Here is a 19,574-nt window from a genome sequence, read left to right as displayed (position 1 = left end):
GACCATTATTATGTTGAGATATTTTCCTTCTGTGTGTAAATTATTAAGAGTTTTTATCATGAATGGATGTTAAATTTTATTAAATGCTTTTTCAGCTCTATTCAAATAATCATATGATTCTTTTATTCTGTTAATATGAAGTATCGCATTGATTTGCATATGTTGAACAATCCTTGCTTCCCATGGATAAATCCCACTTGATCATGGTGAGTGATCCTTTAATGTGCTGCTGAATTGGGTTTGCTAGTATTATATTGAGAATTTTTGCATCTCTATTTATCAGGGATATTGGCCTGTAGTTTTCTTTCCTAGTAGTGCCCTTTTCTGGTTTTGGTATCAGGTTAATGTTGGCCTCGTAAAATGAGTTTGTGAGTGTTCCTTCCTCCTCTTCTTCTTCTTTTTTTGGAAGAGTTTGAAAAGGATTGGTGTTAATTCTTCTTTAAATGTTTGGTAAAGTTCACTAGTGAAGCCGTCTGGTCCTGGGCTTTTCTTCCTTGGGAGATTTTTTGATTACTGATTCAATCTTAATAAGAACATTGAAAGAGGTAAGATTGACATTCTTGGTCGGGGACTTGGCAGTTCCAAAGCAAAGATAGCCAGTTAATGAATGGAGCAGGAGAGGCTAATGGACAAGAAGGAATGAATATTATTTGGTTTGTTTTGAATATTTAGAAAAAATAAAAATGAGAGTATGGTGCTATTTATAATTTTTAAATTTTAGTAAGAATGAGTTAATTACAGAAAGAGTAATTTGAGTTTTTGATATACCAAATGTAGAGGTTAGCAACAAAGCTAAATAGAACTGTGATCCATTTTTACTTCTTCTCAGAAAACTACTCTTGCTGCTGTGACTGAGCTCATCCTTCATTTGTCTTTTCCCTCCCGTCCCACTTCCACTGTGTCATTACGTCCCACTGAGATGGCTGACTAATGTTGAATGCCTCACATCTGTAATAGTCTCTGCTTTGTCCTTGGGACCTCTAATAGTGCCTGACACATAGTAAGTGTTGAGTCAAAATTTTTCAAAAGATCAAATTAAAGTATGTTCCCCAATACATGCCACAAAACTATGTTTTTCCTTGTGATTTTTAACATAAGTTTCTCAGTTTGTATATAATGTTCTTTTCTAAAATCCTTGAAGACAGGTTCTATTCAAATGGCACAGTTTCCTTTACTATTTCCCCCAAATCCCCAGAAAAAGGTCTTAACTCTATTCTGAGCCTAGATGTATTATTTCATTGTAATTATTTGCTTATGCATGTCTTCCACAGTGGTGTAAATGATCCTGAGTACAGAAATTTTGTCATTCTTCTAGCCTTCTTCCTCTGTGCCCTAGCATGGTGCCCCCAAATCCTAGGCAATCAATAAAAGTTTATTCTACAGATGAGTAAGTGAATTACTCAGTGAGATCAAGAGAAACTGTCAAATGGCTTTAGTTTTATTTATCATACATAGAATTTTATATTTTGCTTCTCTATTTTGTGTAAAGCTTCTAACTCCTAAAGTCTAATAGTTATAGTTTTCAATTTGATTGATAATAAGTGTACTAGACTTCTCTACCCAATCTTTTTGTCATGTTATTTGTTTGTTTACTTACTTTTCTGAAATAAGGAAGAATTTAACCAAATTCATAAGACCTGCTCTCATTAATATTCTAAAATATACAGCCCTCTCTCCTAGAAATAATTATGGAGGATGCACTATCTACATTATGTTTTCTAAGGTCTGGGATGCTCTTCTAAATAGGAAAGATTTCTTGCCTCAGTACTGACCCCAATTTTATCAGAAGATGTTTATAATTGGGGGCACACTCAACTGATCCCTAATCTCTGTTAAGGTTGCTTCCCTTAGGTTAATTACCCAGTACTTAACTCTTGCATTTGACCCTCATACAAGAGCATATTCAAAAGGATTCCAACCTTACTGAGTTAATGAATTGCATCTTTACGTAATTCTCTACTAGTTGGATAATAAAGTAGTTTGCAACAGAATTTATTCTCTTCATAACTTTATCTCCTTTGCAACACCATGAGATAAATCTTCTCTGAAGATCACTTATATAATGTCACATATTTTTCAGCAATCAGTTTCACTAATTTATAGTCCTAACTCCTATTCTCCCATTTTATCTTCTGCTGAGTAAATAGATTAATAGAATCACAGTCCTCTGGTTTACACTGGATATTTCACAGTGAAATTTAGGCGAAATTTTTCCTTTATTTTATAACACATTGCTAGGCCACCTGTATCATCAAGTCACACATTTGGATTTGTCAGTTTAAGTTTTTCTTAGAGCACTCTTCCAAATTAATGTTGCAGGAACCCATCCTATTTTGATATATGGCCAACACACAAAATGCAAAATATCAATTTAACTGTAGTTCTTAGACTCAGTTATTAATGTGCCTATTCAGCAAATACTTTTTGAGGTCTTGCTACAGAACAGGCTCTAGTTTTAGTCTGGGGATTCAGTGTTGAGAAAAACAAAACAAGTTTCCCACATTGGAACTTACATTCCAGTAGTTAAAGGTAAATAACAAAAAATGGAAAACTGCATAGACAAGATGTCTTGCAATTATGTATTGTGTAGCATATACAGGGAAATGTGATAGTGACTAAACATTTTCTTTATATAGGTTGTTTAGGGAAGGCATTTCTGAAGAGGTAGTCTTTGATCTGAGAGTTGAGGGATGAGAAAAGTCAGCTACAGAAAAAGGAACTTTTTTAAGTAGAGGAAACTAGCAAATGCAGAGGCTCTAAGGAAGGGATACCCTAGGCATATTCATGGAACATTAAGAAGGCCAGTGTGTCTAGGGGGTAGTAAGCAGGGTTTTCAGGGAAAGGAGTATATGAACTGGATGTCTAGGGTGAGACCAAAACCAGATCACATAGGGTCTTAGAGTGTAAAGGGAAGTCATAAGAGGATGTTAAGCAAGAACATGATACAATTAAATTTATGTTATCAAAAAATTTCTCATACTGCTATAAGAAGAATGGATTGTAGGGCATGGAAGCAGGAATCCCAATAAGAGGTTGTGGCAATAGCTCAGGAATAAGATGATGCTCACTTAGACTAGGAGAGAATTGGACTCATTTGAGATAAATGCTGGAAGTAGAATAGATAGCATTTGCAGATGGATTGATTTACTGGGTAAATAAAACATAAGAATAAAAAAAGATGGCTAAATTTTTTACTTGAGCAATTAGTTAAAGAACCGTGCCTCTTACTGACACATGTACTTTGGGGAAATGTAGAGGATAACCATTACTTTTTTTCCCGTTCAACTTCCACTCCTACTTTTAAATATAGCACCCTGATTTTTCACTGGGCATTCTCCCTCCTCCTACTGAATCATATTATTTGTATGGGCATTCCTCTACTTCCTAGCTCAGATATGGGTAATGAGATGCAAGTTTGGCTAGTCACTGTTTTCAAATCTTCCATCAAAGTGATTGACTTAGTGACCACATTTGGTCCAGTCAGATGCAACCCTGAGACTTTGGATTGACCTAAAAGAGATAAGGTGCTCTTTCTCCAAAGTGAATGGCAAATTAGGAGGATTTCATTTTGGAACAGCTGGAGGTTATCACACTGGGAGAGCATGCCAGAGAATGAGGCCAGTGCAGAGGCAAACCAGGTCAACTGGTAGAGTGAGAAACCAAGTCCTGATGGTATTTTTAATCCCCTAAAGCCCCGTGCCTGAAGCGAGATTGACTCCGGGAACTTTCAGTTATCTGTTCCAAAAATTAGTTTTTGTATGCTTGAGATGATTTGAGTTGGGTTTCTCTTCCATGTAACCCAGAGCTCTTATTAATACAGGTGAGAAATTTGATTTAGGTATATTAAGATTGAAATGCCTGTTTAAGTTTGCCAACAAATTAAAACACAAGATGCCCAGTTTAATTGGGCTTTCAAATAAATGATGAATAATTTTTTTAGTGTTTAAGTGTGCCCCCAACATTGCTATTTCTGGCAAGCCCATACCAATTAGATAACAAAGTGGAGATGTGAAGTGGGTTGTTGCCTCTATAGAGCTAGCGCTCAAGAGAGAGGTCAGGGATTTTGATGTATATTTGGAAGTTGTCACATTAGTGACAACATTCAAAGCCATGGGACTAAAGCATTAAATCTTGGGAAACAAGGCAGATAGAGTTGAGGCAGTATCCAGGGCTAAACCTAAGGAAGGCCCATTCTGTTGAAGTCTGGAAGAGAAGGAAGAAATTGTAAGACTGAGAAGAAACTGCCAGTGAAGGTGGAAATAGTGTCAGGGAAAGCTTTTACGTTTTAGAAATGAGTTTCAAGGCTGGAGTCCTCAACATCTCCAACAAAGATTAGCAAAGCTGCCTGTCAAAACAGCGGACAGACACCCTTTCCTCCTTGGCACTTACCTGCTGAGCCCTTTCAACATTTCCAGTATTTCTTATAACTATCCCAATGTCCAGGCCCCTTTGGCTATTGTTGGAGACATCTAGAAACTTACCTCCTCTTTTTTTTAATTGATGCAGAGATGTACCTTCTCTGCTGCCTCTGATATTTTTGGACTTAAAAATCCCTTTTCTGTTTCTGTCAAATAGCTCAAGACTTTAAAGATAAGGAAGAGTTAGAACTGATATGTGCTATGACTAACTACTAGTTCAAAGTACTCTGTTCAGGTGTGAGAATAGGGAAACAAACAGCTCTAGTGAACAACTGTTCATGACCACAGCGTTACCACCATTGCAGAGCCTACTGAGTTCTTTTTTTGTCAGCCTCACTGTCTGACTTGTCAGCAGTCACCCTCTTTGTTTCTCCGCAGTTACCTTCCTTTTCTTCCTTTAACTTCTCCCTTAATTAACCGTGAAACGGAAGTATACTGTGGGAGGAGTTTTTCTTTCTTTGTTTTGTGATTCTCTTTTTATTTTTAACCAGATTGTTTATAATTATAAAGTAATAAAACTTGCACAAAAAGAAAAGAATTAAAGCAGTCATATAAGGGACAAAAAGTAAGCACTAAAAGTCCCCTTCTGCCACAGCCCGTCTTCTTGAGATAATTGTTAACAGGTTTTGTCTATCTAATTACTTACATTTATTGTACATTACACATTGCTTACTATGCTCCAGAAGCTATTAAACTGCTTCAAATACAGTCATTTATTTAATCTTCACAAAGGCCCTTTGGCAGATAAGGAAAGTGACCTCCAGAAAAGATAAATAACTTCTCCAGAGTCACAAAGTAAGTATATATATGCATCTTTAATATGCATGACATAAATATTCTCTGACAAAAGTAAAATACACAGATGACTTCAGTGATATCCATTTAAAAAACGTGCTGCTGTAGACGCACTGTTAATTGATACAAACACTAATACAACTTTTGGGTCTGCAGAATTTCTTTAGTGGCATTGAGCCCCACGCCTGTTACTGTTCTTGTCAGTGAGCTCAACTTCCACTAAAGTTATCATTCTACAGAACTCTTCTCCTTTGTGTGATCTGAGTGGGAATCTTTTTATGGGAGTAGCTGGAAATACCCAGAAATACAATTTTTTATATTTCAGGCCTGCGTTGCCACACAAAGTGGACAGCACTTGCTGGGCCACACCTACAGCATTGTCACAAACTTTAAATTCCCATTCATCCAAAGATAATTTGTTTCACCCGTGATACGGGGCAGGTAGCTTTTGATTGGCAAATAAGCCACTCAGTTAATTGGCAGAGATTTGCGGGTTACTTCGTAAGAACAAGAAGCATAGACTGGGCTTCGGCTTCCAGCAGGGAATTCAGTTCTGACTTCCAGCAGCACTGGGGCTTGTGGCCTCCATTTTTATCATGAAGCAGGCATTAACACCATAGCTTCCACTGTTTGTTTTGTGTTAACTTTCTTTATTTCCACCACTCTGAGAATTCCGGTCTTTGCTTGTGTATTTGGAATTGGAGAGAGAAATTCATGCATGTGCTCAATCGTCCACCTTGACTCAAAAGTTTTAGTACCACTTTTATGTTACAGATCCATAAATCTTAAAAACATGTGGTCCACTCACTTTCTTAATTACTCCTTGATTTTTAGTATTTGATAAGTTTCAAAACTTGTTTCACAAGTCCCTTCCCTTTTTGCTATCCTCCTCCATTCACAACCTCCAACCAAAATGTTTTAACTTTGGCAGAATACGGAAAGACTTATACAAAAGGGCCGATGTATTTCACTGTTTTGTTTATAAGTTTAATAACCGTTTCAGTTATGCACAAAATATTTATCTTAGTGTAAGAATGCATATATTCCCTCACTTCTTTAAGTAGGAAGAGTACTAAAACTGAACAAAGTCTCCTCATATTGAGAGAATGTAGGAAGTAACATATACTTCAAAGTGAAATGGCACATGGAAAGATTTTTTTGTGCCTCAAGGAGAAATAAATTTCTAATACAATTTAAATATTCTTATCCACAAGGAACAGGAAATCTAATAGTTTGCTTGTGTTTGAGCAGCAAGCCCCTTCACGAGATGGGCTTGGGAAACGTTATAAAGGCAGACATTTGATTATAAGTTGGGCGATTTGATTGCATGACACCCTGGTCAGGCGGCATTAATATATCTGTTTTTAAAATAGCTTTCCCAGCTATTACATTTCATTTGATTCTCTGAAAAACTTAACTTGTTTGAGACGCTGTGAGGGCAAGGTCAGAATTTGGGTCACTATCTTATTTAATACCTAATGTTTCCCTTAATGATAAAGAAGATATTTTTGAGCCTAATGCCCTCAACATTCCAAAATATTGGTTGAGCCCCTACTACAGGAAAAGCACATCATTAATTAATTCCAATTTCTTTCTTAGAAGCCTTTCCCATTCTAAACTTGCCTTTGATCCAGGACTTTTTGCTTCTTAAAGATTGTGACTTTCAGTAAGTGCCTGCTTAGCCACTTCCTAGATTTTGGCAAATGATTCGATAAACACTAATTTTCTGTAGGTGTAAACCAGATTTCCATATGCTGTGATATCTGAAAACAATGAAAAGGAGAAGAGGTAGTGGACTGAAAAGGAACTCAAGAGAAGCGATTAAAAGGTCCACACTAATTCACAATGATAAAGAATGTCAGATAATCTTGCTGACAAATTCTCTAGAAGTAGACTCCTTAGTTTTTCAGGGGGAAAAAAAAGTACCTGTTTTGAGACCATAAAGCCTTGGCATTTATTGTGAGAGACATGGAAACTTCCACACAAAGACACAGAGGTAGTCCAAAAGTCTTTTATTTACCTTAAGCTTTATATGTCATGTATATGTTATTTATATTTATATATCATGATATATATTTTTATTTGTTTAAAAACATTAAGCACCTTTCTCTGCTAGAGCGAATACTGAACAACTCATATCTGTTCCAATTTTATTCTTCCATCTAAAGTTAGTACGTCGATAATATTTTTAACTTCTGTGCCTATAGTTTCAATATTTACACGGTTTTTATTACATCCCCGGATTTCTGGAATGATTATCAGATGGTATTTTTATAACAATGTTTTCCAGGGATTTTGACTGCTTCTGCGGTTAGCAAACAAATACCAATTTTTGTTTACATTGATGAACACTGCAATATGATTTCACCTGAGATAATGGATAGTTTTTTCTATATTTGATTGCTTTTCCTATCCTTTTCTTACAATTGTAACTTTTAGATGAATCCTTATTTACATTGTCCTCCATTCTAACATAACACCAACTAAAGTGAAAAACAGCATACTGCATTCCAAAGTCAAAGTGTCAGATAGTTCTCCAGGATGACTCGATGATCCCTGTCCCTAAATATTTGCATTCATTTCAGGACTCAGGAAAATTGCCACAAATAATGGCTGTAATTATTACAGTATATTTGTTCCCTAAATCGACTTTGGGAGAAAAAGTTATGCTGTTATTTTTAGCGATGATATAAACCAGGCTGTTGAATTGAGGGATCACTCCCGAACTGACCTGGAAAGGAGACATAGCTACGGCAGCTTCAATTACATTGATACGGAGTACCTGACTATTTTAAGAGCTATTTAGTCTTATATTTGGGGGCCAGGAATCACAAAGTTGCCACCCCTTCAGTAATTTAAATGCCCAAATAAAGAAGGAAATGTGATTCATTTATCTGTTCTACATATTTATTATTATTGTTGTTATTTTAATGTAATCCATTTTAATTGTTTATTAATAAATACTGAAATTTTATTTGGACTTTTGCAGGTGTAAAGCTAAGTGAATTCAGGATTTAAGTCACAAAATTAAGGTAAGGTTCTTTTATAGACTATTTTTAGTGATAAAATCAAACACTTCTAAATCAACTGAGACTGTATATATCTTTCAATGAAGTCCCAAACTGGCAGCTTTATTGTCTGTGTTAACCTTGGAAGAGTCAGTCCAACAAAAAGGGTGATAGTAATTTGATTTTTAAATTGACTTCAGTTTTCTTTATTATAATCTTAAATTCCTGTTTCCCATCATACTAGTTAGTATATCTGAGTTAAAACAAAATATAATATGAATGGTGTTTGCATATAAACCATCCTTAAAATCTTTCAATTTTGCTTTTGTCACCCTTCAATTGTTATCATTTTTGTTTGGTGATAAATTTTTTGTTTGTTTGCTAAGCTGATTGTTTGTCGTCCCTCCCTCCCCCCCCCCCCCCGTTCCAAATTATTTGTATAAAACTGAATTATCTATCTTACCGGCTACAAATAGTTTTTTTCAATTTTGAAAGTAGAGAATATTTTCAGATACATAGTCTAAGTTAAAAAAAAAAAAAAAAACACGGTAAGAGGAGAATAACACCAAAAGGGAAGAGGAATAGTGATTTGTATGGTTACACTATTAAATAACAATAGCAACAACAACAATAATAGTGTTATTAGGTAGCATTTATGTAGCATTTATCATGAGCTCTATACTGTTCTAAGTGTTTCACGTACACTAACTCATGTAATCCTCACAACAGTGGGAAAAAAGTCAAAAAGTCGTTAAGTAATTTGCTAAAGGTCACAATGGAAAAGTCACAAAGGAAAAATACAAAAGTCAAGTTTAAGCAGAAGATTTCTTTTTTTAATTCAAGAATGTTGTTAAGTGCAGCTACGTGAGGAATGCAGCAATGAAAATTCTAAAAATATTGAGATATCAGGAAAAAAAAAAAGCTTACCTAATTTTCAGGGACCTGAATGCAAAAGAAAGATATCATGAGTTCGTAGAAATAAATCAAATTAGCCTGATTAGCCTGTCAATGAATTTTATGTTGAAAGACCAGACTTTTGAGGCTCAGTTCTAATCCCATGTTTGCTAGTTTCTTTTGTGGTACACGGACCTCTCACTGTTGTGGCCTCTCCCGTTGCGGAGCACAGGCTCAGCAGCCATGGCTCACGGGCCCAGCCGCTCCGCGGCATGTGGCATCTTCCCCGACCGGGGCACGAACCCGTGTCCCCTGCATCGGCCGGCGGACTCTCAACCACTGCACCACCAGGGAAGCCCTGCTAGTTTCATTGGGCAAGTCATGTTAATTCTAGGCCTGGATATTTTTCACTCTAATAAAAGGGATTTGATAAATTTCTAAAGACCCTTCCCCCAGATCAAATAGATTACCTTTACTTAATACTATACCAGCCATGGATTTTTTTTGCCGAAAGAAGTTTTAAAAAGTGGGATCAGCTAAGTATAATGCATTGGAAGGATACTGGAAGAATTCAGTGTCTTGAAGGGAAAGGCGAAGAACCAGGTGTGGTCCAGACTGGAACCTGGTGGCTAGCTAGCTAGCTTGCTTGCTTGCTTTATTTATTTATTTACTGTTTTGGCTGCGTTGGGTCTTCGTTGCTGTGCACGGGCGTTCCTCTTCGTTGCAGTGTGTGGGCTTCTCAGTGTGGTGGCTTCTCTTGTGGCAGAGCATGGGCTCTAGGTGCACAGGCTTCAGTAGTTGTGCCTTGCAGGCTCTAGAGCACAGGTTCAGTAGTTATGGCGCACGGGCTTAGTTGCTCCGCGGCGTGTGGGATCTTCTCGGATCAGGGATCGAACTTGTGTTTCCTGCATTGGCAGATGGACTCTTACCTACTGCGCCACCAGGGAAGTCCCAGAACCTGGTAGCTTTAGAAGACCTTGATAATGTTTATGTGGCAATCCCACCATCCTTCACCACTAGAGCCAATAAATCCCAAAGATTTCTTAAAACTTTGTATCACAGACACTCTAGTTCTAGTAGAGACAAGTCAGCCATGGTTTTGTCCTATGTCCAAATATTGGTGACACCAAAGCAGTAAGAGAAAAAAATGTGGTGGGAGGAGCCTTACAAAGAAAAAGGCAAGTTTATCCAATGGAATTTTTGTCTGCTATGGTTTAATAACTGGATACTCTAGGACTCCTGTACTAGAATTTTCTTAATGTGGGCCTTTAATATATGACTCTTTCCCTTGAGATAATTAATAACTAAATTGGGACAAATATATTAATAATGAAAAATAAGATGTTAGAATTATTGTGCATTTCTTCTACAGATTTATATAGGAGGGTTATAAAACAGATGAGCAATATCTCTTAAAAATCTTCCCCTTCAAGTTTTAAGTCCAAGTACATAATTATTGATGTAAATGCCTAAGAATGTTTTTAATCTTAGAACTGACAAGCTGAACATAATTACTGATTTCTTCCCAGAATTTCTACCTTTGATAAACTTTCAAAGTTTTTTTTCTCAATAGATAAATACCCAATTTAAACATTACAGAACGAGGGCTTCCCTGATGGCGCAGTGGTTGAGAGTCCGCCTGCCGATGCAGGGGACGCGGGTTCGTGTCCCGGTCCGGGAAGATCCCACGTGCCGCGGAGCGGCTGGGCCCGTGAGCCATGGCCGCTGAGCCTGCACATCCGGAGCCTGTGCTCCGCAACGGGAGAGGCCGCAACGGCGAGTAGGCCCGTGTACCGCAAAAAAAAAAAAAAAAAAAAAAAAAAAATTACAAAAAGAAAATAATACTTTTAAAAACTGAGTGGAAAAATGGCAACCCTTAATTGAGAATTTTTATATTATTACAAACGAAGTGAATGATTAACAATGCCAGAGAACAGAAGATTGTTTCATATGGCTCTCTGTTCAGTGCGGACTGTCAGTGTGGGAGAGAATCCTTGTAAATCTTAGCATTGCTCCCACACAACCACCTACACAGATGATCGCTTGACTTTCATGCTAACAATAGATGTGTTAGTAGAACTCTCACCATCTGCAAAATGAAGTGCACTTTAAAAAAAAGTAACTGCAGTAGACAGTAGTAATTGCTTATATGTTGTGATTAGCATTTTATATTTACATTTAAAAGGTATGAATTTAAGCAGTGACGAATCCCAGTTTAAATAAGATCAGTCGCTGTGATAGCTCCCAGATTAAATAAGGTCAGTCCTAGATAACAGATAAATTTATGTTAGACAACTTGATTTTGAATTAATTTCTACTTAAAATTTATCTATATCCAAGAATGCATAATAAAATGTGAATTAAATGAATTTTGATATACTCACTTCTCCTCCAATAATAATACTTAGAATCATGTACATTAGTTATAAAATTCTCTACAAAGTCTGTCACAACTGTCCTAATTTTTTTATAGAATTTCTTCACAGGCACATTTATTTGGGTTTCCCTGTTCTTAAATCTATTTTATTATCAGTGCAGGATGAGTATTGTGGAAAATAAGCTTTATATCATTGGAAAATACAGTGTTTGCCCTCTTTTCCCACATTGATTTTTTTGTCAAAGATGGAAGGGTCCACGATTCCATTATTGGGACTTAGTGGAGGATTCTAAGGCAAAGTGTTAAAAAATGAATTATCTGGTTTCTCCATAGGGAATAAAGTGGTTAAGGGCTCACGTGTAGACCCTGCTCATGCTTGGAAGACTGGATGTGACAGAGAGGAGAATGGGCATGTGGCTGATGAAAGGTGGGATGAGTCCCATTTTTCTCAAATCAACACAAACAGGTACAGCACCGCTCTCTACTGGCAAACAGGTACAGCACCGCTCTCTACTGGCAAACAGGTACAGCACCGCTCTCTACTGGCAAACAGGTACAGCACCTCTCTCTACTGGCAAACAGGTACAGTACCGCTCTCTACTGGCAAGGCTCCCATGTGTTTCTAACGCATGTGTCTCTAACATTTGGCCTGAATAATCTTGTCCTTTCATGTAGATGATGGACACAGTCTACATGAGGTATGAGAGCTCCTGTAACCCCACAATGTCTTCCTAAATAGCACTGCCTAAAATTCTGTGATGAAATGTTTGTTTCTTTATTATAAACATGGCCTTTTCCAAGCCTATTTTAATGCAGATTATTTTAGAAAGAGGGGTACATTAAAACAGTAAAAACTTAGTATGATTTAGTTTTGTCTATTTTCCATTTTAAATAAATTACAGTTCTAGAAACTTAATATTAGAAGGACATTTAGGATTAGAAGGAAAATGAAACATCATCTAGTCCAAACAGTGCATTTTACAGATGATAAAATTGAGGCTCAGTTAAGACTCACACACCTTAGTTAAGCACAAGTCCAGAACTCATCCCTAAGACTTCTCACTCTGGGCCAGTGCTTTTACCATTATACTGTCATAAAACATTGAGAGAACAGTGGTCCCTTGGGGTGAGGAAGGGGTGCTGGAAAGGAATAGAAAGCAGGAGAAGAGTAAAGTAAATGTGGTGATCCCGTGCAATGATTTTTCTAGGGTTGATCCACATAACAGAGTCATTAGCAGGATTGAATTTAATTAAATCAATGTTAGATATGTAGGTCAGTTAGCCCCACAAATCACTGGTACCTTTTGACTAAAGTTTAGCAATAGGAAAACGTCTCGTATGTCAGGGCTGCGGAAATCTGCACTCACATCAGTCCCATCCAAAAAGCTATGAACCTAGAATAAGATAGGAGGAGTCAGTCAAATATCTTTTTTACTAGCCAGTTCTGCTTCAAAAGCAAATTGCTTAGGATTGGGAAGTATATAAAAGGAAGATAATCTTTTCTAAGATTGGAGGTATATTATTTCTCCTCTAAGTCAGAAAATAAATAAATAAAAAGAGGCTCAAAGGTATACAATATAATCAAAAAATTCAGTTCTTATAAGTACATAGTTTATTCATTTCAAAAATATCTATATAGTAAGTTCAATGAATAAGAGTAGGTGATAAACTTGAAACATGCAATAACTAATCTATATCATATATTTGGCAAGTCAGTACATTTGAAATGATAAAATGTCTCTTTTTACTCATGTTTTATTATTCATGTTATATTATTCTGTTAATCAATTTTTATTCTGACACATGAGGTGGACCCATGTGACGTTAGGAAATTAATTTCATCTTCCTTGTATGCGATGAAAAATAAACTCATAAATTGAGTAAAACCAGTGAATGAAAACTGCATTGTGTATAGTGGATAATTAATAAAGATTTGTTAGGTAAAATGTTTCTTGAAAGCTGAAAGTAAATTTACTTCGTTTAGTTTTTTCATTTCCTGATTGGAAATAGTATCTCTCTTGGTTTTCTTTGCTTAGGAAATTGACATCTAATAAGGTAATGCAAGTAGAATCAGAATAGCCTAGGGTAAGACGACAACTTCAAAGTCTCAGTGGCCCAACTTTAGCCAGGAAGGAGTCATTAGAGTTTGTTTTTTTTTTTAACATCCTTATTGGAGTATAATTGCTTTACAATGGTGTGTTAGTTTCTGCTTTATAACAAAGTGAATCAGTTATACATATACATATGTTCCCATATCTCTTCCCTCTTGCATCTCCCTCCCTCCCACCCCACCCTATACCACCCCTCTAGGTGGTCAGAAAGCACCGAGCTGATCTCCCCGTGCTATGCGGCTGCTTCCCACTAGCTGTCTATTTTACGTTTGGTAGTGTATATATGTCCATGCCACTCTCTCACTTTGTCACAGCTTACCCTTCCCCCTCCCCATATCCTCAAGTCCATTTTCTAGTAGGTCTGTGAAGCTGAACTTATACTACACCCATCTCTCATGAGGCAGTGTGAGTCAGTGCCCCCCTTTTGTCAGGGTGGTGTCAGTGGGGTCCAGTGAGAAACTGAACATACACGTCCACCCAGCCCTCATGCTACACCTCAATGGGAGACTGTTGATGGGCACTTGGATTGCTTCCATAATTGGCTATTGTAAATAATGTTGCTATGAACATTGAGGTGCATGTATCTTTTTGAAATAGTGTTCTTGTTTTATTTGGATGTATACCCAGCCTTGGAATTGCTGGATCATATGGTAGTTCTATTTTTAGTTTTTTGAGGAATCTCCATACTGTTTTCCATAGTGGCTGTATCAATTTACATTCCCACCAACAGTGCAGTAGGGCTCCCTTTTCTCCACACGCTCTCCAGCATTTATTGTTTCTAGATTTTTTGATGATAGCCATTCTGACCGGTGTGTGATGATATCTCATTGTAGTTTTGAGTTGTATTTCTCTAATGATAAATGATGTTGAGCATTCTTTCATGTGTTTGTTGGCAATCTGTATATCTTCTTTGGAGAAATGTCTATTTAGGTCTTCTGCCCATTTGTGGATTGGGTTGTTTGTTTTTTTGATATTGAGCTGCATGAGCTGCTTGTATATGTTGGAGATTAATCCTTTGTCCGATGATTCATTTGCAAATATATTCTCCCATTCTGAAGGTTGTCTTTTCATCTTGTTTACACTTTCCTTTGCTGTGCAAAAGCTTTGAAGTTTCATTAGGTCCCATTTGTTTATTTTTGTTTTTATTTCCATTACTCTAGGAGGTGTGTCAAAAAAAAGTTTACATTCCCTCCAATAGTGTGCTAGAGTTCACTTTTCTCCACATCCTCACCAACATTTGTTTTTAAGTTTAATTAGATCCTATTGGTTTATTTTTGCTTTCATTTCCTTTGCCTTAGAAGACAGATCAACAAAAAGTATTGCTACAATTTATGTCAGAGTGTTCTGCCTATGTTCTCTTCTAGGAGTTTTATGGTTTCAGGTCTTACATTTAGGTCCTTAATCCATATTGAGTTTTTGTTTATGGCATGAGGAAATGTTCTAATCTCATTCTTTTACTTGTACCTGTCCAGTTTTTCCAGCACCACTTATTGAAGAGACTGTCTTTTCTCCATTGTATATTCTTGCTTCCTTTTTTGAAGATTAATTGATCATAAACAGGTGGGCTTATTTCTGGGCTCTCTATACTGTTCCATTGATCTGTGTGTCTGTTTTTGTTCCAGTATCATGATGTTTTGATTACTGTGGCTTTGTAGTATAACCTGAAGTCAGGAAGCATGATACCTCTGGCTTTGTTCTTTTTTCTTAAGATTGTTTTGGCAGTTCGGGGTCTTTCATAGTTGCATATAAATTTTAGGATTATTTGTTCTAGTTCTGTGAAAAATGTCATGCGTATTTTGATAGGGATTGCATTAAATCTGTAGATTGCTTTGGATAGTGTGGACATTTTAACAATATTCTTCCAATCCAAGAACATGGGATATCTTCCCGTTTTTTGGTATCATTTTCAAATTCTTTCATTAATGTTTTATAGTTTTCAGAGTATAGGTCTTTCACCTCCTTATTTAAGTTTATTCCTAGGTATTTTATTCCTTTTGATGTGATTGTAAATGGAATTATTTCCTTAATTTCTCTTTCTGATAGTTCATTATTAGTGTATGGAAAAGCAGCAGATTTGTGTATATTAATCTTGTATACTGCAACTTTTCTGAATTCATTTATTCTAATAGTTTTTTGGTGGAGACTTTAAGGTTTTCTTTCTGTAGTATCATGTCATCTGCCAATAGTGATAGTTTTACTTCTTCCCTTCCATTTTGGATACCTTTTATTTCTTTTTCTTGTTTGATTGCTTTAGCTAGGACTTCTAGTAATATGTTAAATAGAAGTGGCGAGAGTAGGCATCCTTGTCTTGTTCCTGATTTTAGAGGAAAAGCTTTCACCTTTTCACTGTTGAGTATGATGTTAGCTGTGGGTTTGTCAAAAATGGTCTTTATCTTGAGATATGTTCCTTCTGTACTCACCTTGATGAGAGTTTTTATCATGAAGGTAAGTTGGATTTTGTCACATGCTTTTTCTGCATCCATTGAGATGATCATGTGATTTTTATCCCATCTGTTAATGTGGTGTATCACATTGATTGATTTATGAATATTGAACCATCCTTGTATCCCTGGAATAAATCCCACTTGATCATGGTGTGTGATCCTTTTTATGTATTCTTGGAATCTGTTTGCTGATACTTTGTTGAGGATTTTTACATCCACATTCATCAAAGATGTTGGCTTATAATTTTATTATTTTGTAGTATCTGTCTGGGTTTGATATCAGAGTAATGGTGGCCTTGTAGAATGAATATGGGAGTATTCCATCCTCTTCAGTTTTTTGGAATAGTTTGAGAAGGATACATATTAGCTATTCTTTATATGTTTGGTAGAATTCCCCTCTGAAGCCATACATTCCTGGACTTTTGTTTGCTGGGAGTTTTTTTTTAATTACAAATTCAATTTCACTACTAGTGATCAGTCTGTTCAGATTGTGTATTTCTTCCTGATTCAGTCTTGGAAGGTTGTATTTTTCTAGAAATGTGTCCCTTTCTTCTAGGTTATCTACTTCGTATAACTGTTCATAGTTGATTAATTGTATCTCTGTGGTATCAGTTGTTATTTTTCCTCTTTCATTTCTTATTTTGTTTATAATAAGATAAACTTTCTTCCTGATGAGTCTGGCTAGAGGTTTGTCAATTTTGCTTATCTTTTCAAAGAACCAGCTCTTGGTTTCATTGACTTCTTTTTCTTTTTTTTTTTGGTCTCTATTTTCTTTCTTTCCTCTATGACCTTTATTATTTCCTTCGTTCTGCTGAATTAGGGCTTTCTTTGTTCTTTTTCTAATTCCTTTAGATGGAAGTTTAGGTTGTTTATTTGAAATTTTACGTTTTTTTGTTTTCTTCTTTCTACCCTCACTTTCTTATCATTTTCCTTCTGTCCAAAATGGCTTTGTCCCTTCTTCTTTAATAATCAAACTCTCACTCACAGTTTTTTAGATAGTCATATGAATCTAGAGTTCCCTTAGTGTTTATTTTTACCCTCTGAGTTCATTTATTTTTTCACTAATAGGTACAGTACTTTTACATAATTGTTATTAATGTACACATTTCATTTTGTGTCCAGCTTTTGTTTAATTGAAATATAGTTGATATATAATATTGTGTTAGTTTTAGGTATACAGCAAAGTGATTCAGTTATATATATATTTTTTAGATTATTTTCAATTATATATATTTTGTCAGTTTATTTTCCATTATAGTTTATTAAAATATATTTAAAATATTATGCAGTAAATCCTTGTTATCTGTTTTATATATAGTAGTGTGTACCTGTTAACCCCTACTTCTAATTTATCCTCCTCCCCCCTCCTTTCCCCTTTGGTAACCATAAGGTTTTTTTCTATGTGTGTGAGTCTGTTTCTGTTTTGTATATTGATTCATATGCATTATTTTTTAGAGTCCATATATAAGTGATATCATATAATAATTGTCTTTGTCTGACTTAACATCACTTAGTATGATAATCTCTAAGTCCATCCATGTTGCTGTTCTTTTTTATGGCTGAGTAATATTCCATTGTATACATGTACCACATCTTCTTTATCCATTTCTCTGTTGATGGACATTTAGGTTGCTTCCATGGCCTGGCTATTGTAAATAGTGCTGCAGTGAACATTGGGGTGCATGTGTCTTTTTGAGTTATGGTTTTCTCTGGGTATATGCCCAGTAAAGGGATTGATGGGTCATATGGTAGCTCTATTTTTTACTTTTTTAAGGAACCTCCATACTGTTCTCCATAGCGGCTCTATCAATTTACATTCCCACCAACAGTACAAGAGGGTTCCCTTTTCTCCACACCCTCTCCAGCATTTATTGTTTGTAGATTTTGTGATGATGGACATTCTGACAGGTATGCGGTGATACCTCATTGTAGTTTTGATGTGCATTTCTCTAATAATTAGTGATGCTGAGCAGCTTTTCATGTGCTTCTTGGCCATCTGTATGTCTTCTTTGGAGAAATGTCTATTTAGGTCTTCCGCCCATTGTTTGATTGGGTCGTTTGGTTTTTTTTGATATTGTGCTGCTTGAGCTGTTCGTATATTTTGGAGATTAATCCTTTGTCCGCTGATTCGTTTGCAAATGTTTTCTCCCATTTTGAGGGTTGAATTTTCGTCTTGTTTATGGTTTCCTTTGCTGTGCAAAAGCTTTTAAGTTCCATTAGGTCCCATTTGTTTATTTTTGTTTTTATTTCCATTTCTCTAGAAGGTGGGTCAAAAAAGATTCTGCTGTGATTTATGTCAAAGAGTGTTCTTCCTTTGTTTTCCTCTAAGAGGTTTATAGTGCCCCGTCTTAAATTTAGGTCTAAAAATACAGAATGCTTCATGAATTTGTGTGTCATCCTTGCACAGGGGCCATGCTAATCTTCTCTGTATCATTCCAATTTTAGTATATGTGCTGCTGAAGTGAGCACTAGTTGTAGACTTTTTGATGATAGCCACTCTGTGTGTCCAGCTTTTTAATTTTTTGCCTTAACATTATTTCATTTGCACATGAACCTTATCAATATAGCCCACATATGGCTCAGTATTCTCTTCTATTAATCTTATAAAACACTTCAGAAAGAGATTACATCATCAGAGTCAAGTACTGTCTTTTTGTAATACAGGTATATATTCTAGACTAAGAGGTAATTTGCAGCCATTGGAAATGCTAAACAAAATAAATCATTAGGGACATAATTGATCAGGAATGTGACTACAGTTGTCTGTTAGTCTGCAGGTTACTGGTTCCAGGACCCACTGCAGATACCAAATCCCTGGATGCTCAAGTTCCATAGTCAGCCCTCTGTATCCATGGATTCCGCATCTGCCCAGGTGCAGAACCTGCAGATATGGAGGGCTGACTGTATTTACTGCAGAAAATCTGCATGTAATGGACCTGCACATTTCAAATACATGTCGTTCAAGGGTCAACTGTATATGCTTAAACAACAGAACAGGTCTGTGAAATAAAATGACTCTGTTACTTTGGGGCACTATACTGTGGTTTTTAAGTGTTATTTGGCTAAATTAACAATTAACCTAGATGTTTTTCTGCTGTGTAGATGCTACCTAATTCATGTACAGAGTTAAAACCACAATCTTTTACAAATTGAGAAATTACATATATAGAAAGAATAGTTCTCTTTCTGCTTTCAGCTATAGTCAATAATCTTTTTTATTCTCCAGATAGTACAATCTAGCCTTTAGCAGTACAATATTGCTTTGAGTTATGTTCTTGCTGGTTGCCCTGGGGATTAAAATTAGCATCATAATTTAAAACAACCTAATTCAGATTAATACTAACTTAATTTCAATAGTATACTTTGCTCCAATATAGCTCCTTTCCCACCTCCTCCTTCACGCTGTTATTGTCATACAAATTACACCTTTATTATGCATTATATACTATGCATATGTTATACACTATATTTACGATACCTTACAAACTCATTGATACAATTTTATAACTATTGCTTTATGCTGTTGT

At 36.0% G+C, this 19,574-nt stretch overlaps 1 long non-coding RNA gene and 1 other non-coding gene across 2 annotated transcripts in view; one reads left to right on the top strand and one right to left on the bottom strand.

Annotated features, from left to right (window-relative positions):
* Positions 1 to 13,388, top strand: part of LOC136793350 (uncharacterized) — a 138,673-nt gene extending 125,285 nt beyond the window's left edge. Inside the window, exons 3-4 of the long non-coding RNA XR_010838540.1 lie at positions 8,203 to 8,245; positions 11,826 to 13,388. This is a non-coding gene — a long non-coding RNA (uncharacterized lncRNA). The remainder of the gene's footprint in view (positions 1 to 8,202; positions 8,246 to 11,825) is intronic.
* Positions 13,389 to 18,409: 5,021 nt separating this feature from the next.
* Positions 18,410 to 18,516, bottom strand: LOC131749106 (U6 spliceosomal RNA). Its single transcript, XR_009333214.1, has one exon. It is a non-coding gene; the product is annotated as a U6 spliceosomal RNA (small nuclear RNA).
* Between the last annotated feature and the right edge of the window lie 1,058 nt (positions 18,517 to 19,574).

Source organism: Kogia breviceps, chromosome X, assembly GCF_026419965.1.
Source record: "Kogia breviceps isolate mKogBre1 chromosome X, mKogBre1 haplotype 1, whole genome shotgun sequence".
Taxonomy (NCBI): domain Eukaryota; kingdom Metazoa; phylum Chordata; class Mammalia; order Artiodactyla; family Physeteridae; genus Kogia; species Kogia breviceps.
The sequence above is the reverse complement of the archived record's forward strand: the minus strand, read 5'-3'. Positions and strand labels throughout refer to the sequence as shown.